This window comes from Elephantulus edwardii, unplaced genomic scaffold, assembly GCF_000299155.1.
Source record: "Elephantulus edwardii isolate Elephantulus edwardi_28Jun2011 unplaced genomic scaffold, EleEdw1.0 scaffold00146, whole genome shotgun sequence".
Taxonomy (NCBI): Eukaryota; Metazoa; Chordata; class Mammalia; order Macroscelidea; family Macroscelididae; genus Elephantulus; species Elephantulus edwardii.
This window is the reverse complement of record NW_006399896.1, coordinates 1,707,872-1,716,353: the sequence shown is the minus strand read 5'-3', so window position 1 is coordinate 1,716,353 and position 8,482 is coordinate 1,707,872. Positions and strand designations below refer to the sequence as shown.

The following is an 8,482-nucleotide window of genomic DNA, read 5'->3' as shown; positions in this document are numbered from 1 at the left end:
TTCCATGTTCCAATCACTAGGGTCTGTTTACAATTGTTCCTCCTCCTTTGTATTTCCATACTTGATAGTTCTACCTAGGTTGCCCTTTCTGTTAGTCTGCGTGTGTTCTGTTTTGCATAGGGTTTTCAGAGGCCTGCCGTTTTCAGAAGTGGATGGCCAATCCTTCTTCCTAGTCTATCTTAATCTGAATGTTTAGACTTAGAGGAGTATCTGGCAGACAGCAATTTGTGGAGTAGTGAAAGACAAATCCCTCATTTTGGAGTTGACCATTAGTTACAGTGTAGTCCCTGCCCTTAGCCCAGTGCCTTGACCCACTTATTTCCCAGCTCCACCCTCCAGCAGGATACCACTTCACTTCTACCAAATGCCTTCAGAATTAATGTCCCATTGTCTGACCCATGACTTGACAGCTTGTCAGAGAGATTTTTTTTCCTGTGTCCAGTGTCTTTTAAGTTTACTTGTAATGTCTCCGAAGGGAAGGTGATGTATCCTGTAGAACTCCTGTATAGATTGTGTTTTCCTTCTTGGCCCAAGGGCCTGTGGCCCTCGGGCCCAACCAGTTTAGGCTCCACCTTGGGGCTTGTTACCTGGAGGCATGTAATAATAATAGCAAAAAATAAAACCCAACAAACCCAGAATGCCAAACCCAGAATTCAAAACTCTTACCAAGCTACCCTCAAAAGGGTAATTAACTTTATAAAGAACAACGTATGGGAATGATAGCATGAGATACAATGTGAATGAATGTGTGAAATACAAAGTATATGAATTAAATACAGTGTATACAAATTTTGTTTGCAAACCAATATAAATTAAAAATAATTTTTTTAAAAAGTGAACTGGGGTGGGGCTAGGAAGGAAAATGTGCTACAATAAATAAAACTTTTCTGAAAAATGGAAAAAAATAATAAAAAGGAGGTATCTTAAATAATCCTTCCCCCAAGAAATCTTCATGGTAAAGTTTTTCAGCTTCCTCTGAAAAACCAGTAAACCCTTTGCCTGGTATAGGCCCTTTATCTAAACTGTCCTTTTCTCAATTCATCCTGGACACATAGACAGAACCCTACTCAAATTCTTCACACCAGAGCATGAATACGCTTATAATATTTAAGGTCTGGTGGCCTAGTAGTTAGGAGCTGCACTGTCAGTGAAAGCACATGGATCAATCTACCACCTGATCCACAAGAGAGAGTGGGTAAACTCCTCCTGTATAATTTATTGCCTCTGAACACCTGCTGGAAGATCACCTATGGTTCAGTTGCAACTCAGTGTTATAACAACAACAGTAATAATGACAGATTGGTCTCAATGCTAATCTGATCATATCACTCCTTTTTTCAAAATCTCTGTGTCATGGATTGAATTGGAAGCCCCCAAAATATCTGGATCCAATGATAGAATGGGGAAGCTATGTAATGATTCCTCATTCCTTGATAAATCAGTGTAAAAGGAATATGGGTAGAATATAATATCTCATAATCCCATTATATCACTGACTCAATGTAGAGGAAGCTTCCCCAGCATATGGCCTATAATACCTTTTATCTCATTAGAGAAATAAAGGGATGAAAGTGAACTGAGGGGAAGGAAAATTATCAGAAGAGGATCGCATTGTCTCTACACTGACAGAGAGAGTGTCTTTCCCTAGAGCTGACACTGTGGATTTGGATGTAAAGCCGTCTAAACTGTAGGAGAATAAATTTCTGTTCAAGACATCCTTTTGCAGTATATTTGTTATAGCAGCACTAGATAACAAGGATGTCCTCTATGTCTGCTTCTGCCTTTAGGGTGAGCCCCTAACTCTTAAGCAAGGCCTCTTCCCTGTCACTCTCCCCTGCCCATACCCTTCAGGCACCAGTCTGCCTCAGAGCACTCCAGCACTCCTTGCTTTCTCAGATCCAGTCTCTCTGTTCAGTTATCCCTCCCATGTACAAATGTCTTATCAGGGCATTCACAGTCATTTTTCAAGTCTCTGCTCAATCAATTGCCTCCTCTGTGAAGCCCTCCCTGACCACCTCAGGCTGTCTCCAGGGCTCCCCCCACTCCTGAGCAGTCACCCCAGAGGACTCTAAGCTTTTGTGTGCTTCCCTTGATCTTGTTTCCTGATACAGTGATTGGGGGGTGAGGGGACAAAACCAAAACTGAATATTGTTAATGTCATTAGTTGCCTTTGTGTTGTTTCTAATTCACAAGGATCCCCACATGTGCAGGGCTTTCAAAGCTGAGACCTATCAAAGCAGATTGCCAGGCCTTACTTCCAAGGTGTCTCTGCGTGGATTACATCTTCAACCTTGGTTAGAAACAGCATATCTAGCCAATGCCACTCTTAAGTGTTACCTACTATTATTATCAGTTATAACAGGAGCTCAGTAAATGTGGCATTGATGTAATAAACTTACAATTCCCTTTGTCTCTGAGTCGTCTGCAAAATTAAACTCCAATTTGACCTTCTGTCAGAGTCCTGTCTAAACCACAAATTATCTAGCTCTCTCAGTGTCCTTCCTAAGGCTAAGGTACATAGCTCAGCTCTCCACTGTTTCATGAACTGCTTTCTCTGTGAATAGTCACATGCTCCTTCCATGCTGGGAATTTTTTTTCTGCTGAAACTGTGAGGGGATGAGCCTGGGAGAAAGGAGTTTGGAATGTAGTTACTGTGTGTGGTTTGGAGCTGGCTGGAAGCCAGAACAAGAAAGGACAAAGGCACTCATTCAGGGAGTTTGCAACCTTCTCTAAACTCCAGGAATTCGTACAACTCACTACCCAGATAGACCATCAATAACTACTAGCATTTTCTAAGCACAAGTACACTAAAGAAATAAAGAGCAGTTCCACCACAGAGCCACTCAGAACATCAGATTCTTTATCCATAAAAGATCAAATGGGCAAATGAAAAGAAATAATGGACAGACAGTCCCACTTTTCTATCATTGACAACATATATGTAACACAATATGAGTCAATTTAGAGTTTAGCCTCTGTACCTTTTCATGTCATGAGTTAAATTAATCATGTTATGCAACTAATATCCCTTGCCACACTTCCATCACCACAAACAGAAACTCACTTGTTAAGCTTGCAAGGTTATTCAACCACTATCAGTAATATGTGCTCAGCCTTACTGGCACACGTTGAAGGCCTCCGTCTGCTGTTGCCAGTTTCCTTACGTTCTTATCAGTCACCAAAAAAGTAAAGTGACAAGAACAGATCCTCGGGTGTTTGCTAGTGGTCTCTAGTGTTGGAAAGACTTTCTCTGGGCCTGGGATTTCCTTTTCTCCTCTCTCCTTGGCCATCTCTCTTCAAGCTTCTGAGGGAAGGAAGGGTCTGTTCTTGAACTCTGACATCTCGCACTGCCGCACCCTCATCTGGGGCACCCTAGCCCAGGCTCCTGCGTACCTGAGGGGCCCGCGATACCCTCTAGCCCAGAGTCCTGCCTTACCTGTCCCTAAGGTGGCCGCTGCGCAGCCCCATGGGAGTGCACTCGGCCTCGCTCACTGTCACCCCTTTGCAGGACTTGACCGGGTAGATGCACAGCTGCGACACGGTGCCCACCTGCCGCAGTTGCTTGCGCCTCTGGGGTCGTGCGCAGCGCCAGGCCAAGGTGCCCAGCGCCACCGCGGCCAGTCCCAGCGCAGCGACCCCGAGCCACCGGGGCCTGGGCTGCGCGGAGAGGCGCTGCGCGGGGAGGCCGAGGAGGACCAGGGCAGACGAGCCTGCGGCGCCCATGGCCAAGCGCTGCGGACGCGGAAGAAGCTGTGACCCGCCTGGCACCGAGAAGGCTGAGGCGGTCGTGCACCCGAGGACACCCGGGAGGCGCGGCCTTGGGCCCGAGCCTGCAGCGAGGGCGCTCCGAAGCCCTTCGGGGCCGACTCGGAGCCTGGCGTCCTGCTCCTGGGCCCCACGCGCTCAGGGTGTCCAGGCCCACTCGTCTCCCTCACTTCCTCCCTGCAAGGTGGGTGCTTCCCCCACGACTTCGCCCGTGCAAGCGATTGATTTCTTTATATGTTTGGTTTGTGGGTTTATTTATTTTACCAAAAGAAACACATCATCGCATTACAAAGGGGTGGGGTTTCGACACCAGAAACCAGGCCGCTGGCTCAGGGATGGCTTAGGAGGGCAGGCGCCGCCGCCTGGAGCAGTGTTGGGCTGTCCTGGGAGTTGGGGCCCCTCACAGGACCACCAGACGCTGGGGCGCAGTGGGAGGGGGCGTCAGGGCTGTGCCATGGTGCGCTCCGGAGCACATAGAGGCTGCAACCTACACAAGGCCCTCGGAGCAAATGTCACGAGCCCTGCAGACACTGACCCCAGACACCGGTCACTTCCAGATCAGGCCGTGTTTCAAGCAAAGAAAGGTCAAATAGGGTGTGTGCTTCGTTGTGCAGGGCACAACTGTTGATCACGCAGGGAACGACCAAAGAGGGTAAGATTTGGAAAGAGGCAACCACGCAGATGCCTTACACTGAAGAATAGCACGGTCCCCAAAGACGAAGGAACCCATCACTGCTCAGCTAAGAGATCCTGCCTTGAACATTGCTCCTCAACATAAGGGTTTAGGTTAGGTCTGATGATATTTTATCCTCTTTCAGCTTCAAGTCACCCTTCTTCCTCTGCCAGCTCCCAGAAAACACAGCGTTTGAATTTGTTTCGGGTTGATGACACATCCTTTTCTAGAGATGAGCTGGAGGGAGAAGGAGTTTGGGTATACATGGAGCACCCTGTCCCTGGGAGAAATGTACATCAATGGATGGCAAGTGTCCTTCTTGTTGTTATGTGCCATCTAGTCACCGGTGACTCATAACAACCTTAAGTTCAATAACTCTGAAGCCTACCCAATCCTGAACCAGTCTCACCATTTCTGACACACCTACCCCCATTACTCCAGTCACTGTGTCAATCCATCTCAGCCAAGCCAAGCACGATGTCCTTTTCCAAGGACTGGTCCCTCCTGGCAACATGCTCAAAGTATGTGGGACAGAACTTCAAAATCCTTCCCACTAAGGAGCAACTTGGTTTCACCCTCGCCAGGACAAACTTATACAAACTTAATAGACTGAGAAGAGACTGAGATTGTTAACACTTTCATCTTGCTCAGTTCTACAATCAACACTAATGACACCAACAATCAAGAAATTATAAAGCAAATTTGGCTGTCAAAGTGCTGAAGAGCAACAATGTCAGTCTAAAGACTAAGGTGTGCCTGATCCATCCAGGAAATGATCTTCTCGATTGCTTGCTATGCATCAGAGAACAGAGCTGGATAATGACTAAGAATGATAGAGGACGAATCAATGCCTTTGAGTTGTGGTGCTGGAGAAGAGTCCTGAACATACCATGGATTGTACTGCTAAGAGATAAACAGGTCTGCCCTAGAGAAAGTGAAACCAAGTTGCTCCTTGAAGTTATATGAGTTATATGAGTAGTAGTCAACTTCATGGCATCTAACAACAATCTTCCTTGAGTTCTATTTGCAAAAAGAAAAGGAAAGTTTTCTTTCATTTACAGGATGACTTTCAAGTAAGAATCATTTGAAATTTCATTACTACTAAAATATAGGCAGAGATATCGCTGATTGTTAATTTTGACCTCACCAGGTGCTACGAGTGGAGGTTAATGCCAGTCCCTGCCCCTATATGTGTCAAAGGGGAAACGTAAACGAAGGCACTACTGCCCTCACCATAGACAATGTCCTATCATCACCACCAACCTCAGACCTCAGGGCCACCATCTTGTCCCAGACTCACCATCTGTTTATTGAAAACCATTACCCTCCCTACCTCCATGAGACATGTTGTTGTTGTTATGTACTATCAAGTCACTTGTGACTCATAGCGACCCTGTGTACAACAACTCTGTACCCTGCTCTATCCTGAGCCAACCTTATCGTCTCCGGCACACCTACCCACATTACCCCAGTTAGTCAATCCATCTCATCCAGGGTCTTCGTCTCTTGTGCTGTCCATCCACCCTCCAAAGCATTATGTCCCTCTCCAAGGGCTGATCCCTCCTTGCAACATATTTAAAGTATGTCAGACAGATATTCAGAATCCTTGCCTCCAAGAGCAGCCTGGTTTTACCCTCTCCTAGACAAAATTGTTTGTTCCACTAGCAGTCCATGGTATATTCAATACTCTTCTCCAGCACCACAGCTCAAAGGTCAATTCTTCTTCTATCATTCCTAGTCATTGTCCAGCTTTCTGGCTCATACATAACATGTAATTGCGAAGATCATGACCTGGATTAGGCACACCTTAGTCTCCATATTGACATAGTTCCTCTTCAGTACTCTGAAGAGGTCCCTGACAGTGGGCTTTCCCAGTGTAATTCATCTTTTGATTTCCTGGTTGCTGCTACCATGAGTGTTGATTGTGAAACCAAGAAAGCTGAAGCTGTTAATGATCTCAGTCTCTTCACCATCTACCATGATGCTGTCAGTCAGCCCAGTGGTGAGAATCTTTGTTTTCTTGATGTTGTGTTTCAATCCATGTTGAAGGCTGCAGTCTTTGACCTGCAGCAAAAGCTTTGGGTCCTCCTCAGTTTTATCAAGCAAGGTTGTATCCTATCAGACATAGGAGGTAAAATTTAAGGGAGAGAAGCACTCTGTTAAGCAATCAGAAACCATGAAGGAAATGAGGAACAATAACTGAAATGCTAATACAAAATGAGAAAAATTGTGTAAGCTTGTTCATAAGTACTGAATATAAAGTACAATTAAGATTCATATTTATTAATAATAAAGAGACCACAACATTAAACATGGGTTGATGCATTCATATATTATTTCAGCTAAACAATTGTTGGTTAAAGTTGCTTCTTCTTCTTCTTTTTTTTATTGGTTGTTTCTTATGATAGCATAGTGGTTACGAACGATGCTGCTACCCATAATGATAAGTTTGAATCTATCAGCCACTAAGAGAAAGACAGAAGGAAGTGGGAGTTTACTCCAGGTAAAAATTACAGCCTTGGGAATTGTTTAACGTGGTCCTACTTGGTCCCGTAAGGTCTCATGAGTATGAATTATGCATTAAAGGTACATAATAGCAACACTGTTCATTGGTCACATGAATGTTGATTGATCATATCAATGTCACTCATTTTTTGTTATAAACAACAAGCATACAAAAGCATTTGCACCTCTGAAATAACTCTCCCCTCCTCCCAGCTCTTATTCTCAACTCCCCATTCTCTCTTCAATTGTATTTTCTCCTTCATCATACTCAGAAATTGAGGTGGTGTATAAATAATTTCTTTTTAAATGGCCCCACCCACCCACTCGCTCACTCTCTCACTCACTGCTATGAGTTGGAACTGACTCATAACTGACCCCACTGGGTTTCCAAGGCTAGAACCTGCATGGGAGAGCTTGGCCATCTTCCTCCTCAAAGATGTGGCCTTTGTATTAGCAGCGCAACCACCTACTGGCCAGACCAGCAAAGCTTTCATATGGCTTTAAAAAGATGAGATTTAGTATTTTTTAAATTTCAAAATAATTTGTATATTCAAGAGCAACCTTTACTCTATGATGTCTGGGGAGTTAAACTACTCATAGTGAAAAGCAATGGCACTCAACAGCTCTGTAACCCCATTACCACAGAGTCTATTCTAACTTGCTGTAAACACGTGTGTCTGGAGAAAGCTGTGCTCTGTAGAATTTTTAATGGCTGCAATCTTATGGAAGCAGACTGACAGGCCTTTTAAATTTTTTTTTCTTTCATTTAGGTGCTTACTGAGGCAGTTCTAGTGGCCCCGGGGATAGGGAATTACACTGCCAACCAAAGGCAATTGGTTCAAATCCACACTAGTTGCTCCACTGGAGAAAGACAGGCAATCTCCACCTTTATGATTTATAAATGCCAAAAATTGACTAGGAGGTCAGCTGTGAGTCAATTCTGACTTGATGCCCATGAGATTTGTGAATTGTTTTTTGTTTTGTTCTCTTTTGGTGATGTTGGGTTATTATTTTGTTGTTGTTTTCTTTTTTTTCATTTTTTAAAAAAATTTTAACTTTTTTTTTCTTTACTGTTGCACATTTTCTTCTCTCCATCCCCTCTCCTTCCCACAGTGCACCCCCTTTCCCAGATTGTTGTTACACATATAATGCCTAATCCTATATTCTTTTTGGACACTTCTTCCCCTCATCTGATCTAATGTAGTGTTAATGATCTATTCACTCTTTTCCCATTGTTTTCCCAATCCCCTCAGGTATGTCCTACTTTGTAATTGTGAATAACACAGACATAAACATGGGTGTGTGTACATCTATTTGAATCCAGGTTGTTTTCTTTAGGTTATATTCCCAGTAGTGGAATTCTGGGTCAAATGAAACTGGCTTTGACAAGCACTGTGGCATTTGGACAAGAACAAACTGGGAGGAGGGTAGAGAGAATACTGCAACAATGAATGAATGGAAACCCAAAATCTCTGTAAATGTTTATGAAAATTAATAAAATATAATTATAGAAAAAAAATCTGTATGCATAGAAAAAAC

The 8,482-nt window shown here is 44.0% G+C and overlaps 1 protein-coding gene across 1 annotated transcript in view; it reads right to left on the bottom strand.

Annotated features, from left to right (window-relative positions):
- Positions 1-8,482, bottom strand: part of MARC2 (mitochondrial amidoxime reducing component 2) — a 50,578-nt gene that overhangs the window by 228 nt on the left and 41,868 nt on the right. The window lies entirely within an intron of this gene.